The sequence below is a fragment of the Triticum urartu genome, chromosome 4 (genome assembly GCF_003073215.2).
Source record: "Triticum urartu cultivar G1812 chromosome 4, Tu2.1, whole genome shotgun sequence".
Lineage (NCBI taxonomy): Eukaryota > Viridiplantae > Streptophyta > Magnoliopsida > Poales > Poaceae > Triticum > Triticum urartu.
The window spans coordinates 614,937,266-614,938,179 of record NC_053025.1 but is presented as its reverse complement, the minus strand read 5'-3'; the positions used below and the strand labels follow the sequence as shown (position 1 = coordinate 614,938,179).

Genomic DNA, 914 nt, shown 5'->3' with positions numbered 1-914 from the left:
TTTAAAACTTGAAACTCTTTTTTCTTGTTGTGCATAAGAACTGTTATCCAATGACTTTCGTCCACATGAAAAGGAAAGTATGCCTACAACAAAGTTTATTCATGTTGGTGTACACACAGATGTATTACGAATGATCATACTAAACTGAAGTACCTTATCTTTGATGAAATACTCTTCAGTAACTCTAGACACCATTTTAGTTTGGTTTGTGAAATGATCCATAAAATGCCTCTTAGAGTTGTTAACCTTTCCATCACCACGAAGAATAAGCCAGTGGGACACCCAAGATGATAATATGTGACGGTCAGCACGAGGATTATGGGTCTGCATATGGTTGCAATAACTATTGATGACCTACAACATAACATAACAGCAATACGCCTATTAGATAATTTATGTAAATGACATGTACAACTTAATAACTTAGTGCTAATACTTACACCGCCATGCAACCACTTTTTTGAAATGATGGCTTCAAGCATATCAGGTGTACATGTTTCCCTACCAATTCCCGTCATGTGCACAACAGTTTTTCTGCAAAGCTTCTCCGACTCTGCCAGTGTCCGGATATAAACCTTCGCGGCCTCTATGTGATCCTCATTAATGTAATCAGTACTAATCATAGCAGCTCTTATACCAAATAGACCTAAAATAGTAAGAAACAATGAGTTAATAAAGTGTGCATGCAAGGACAGAAGTATGTTGCAAGAATAAATTACCTAGCACTTACTTTTCTTTGCACGTTTACGTCCACCGTTCTGAAGAAAAGGTGAAAGACAATATTTTGACCGTTTCCTCTTGCGTTTCCCATCATTCTCCTTCCCATCATTCTCCTTTTCATCATTCTCCTTTTCATCATTCTCCTTCCCATCATTCTCCTCAGTGCCATTTTCTTTCGCATTTTTAATACGGGT

General features: G+C 37.4%; 1 long non-coding RNA gene across 1 annotated transcript; it reads right to left on the bottom strand.

Annotated features, from left to right (window-relative positions):
• On the bottom strand, positions 1-502 carry LOC125554441. The gene is made up of 3 exons (XR_007304420.1): positions 441-502; positions 154-354; positions 1-83 (listed from the first exon to the last, which is right to left on the bottom strand). It is a non-coding gene; the product is annotated as an uncharacterized LOC125554441 (long non-coding RNA).
• Positions 503-914: the final 412 nt, after the last annotated feature.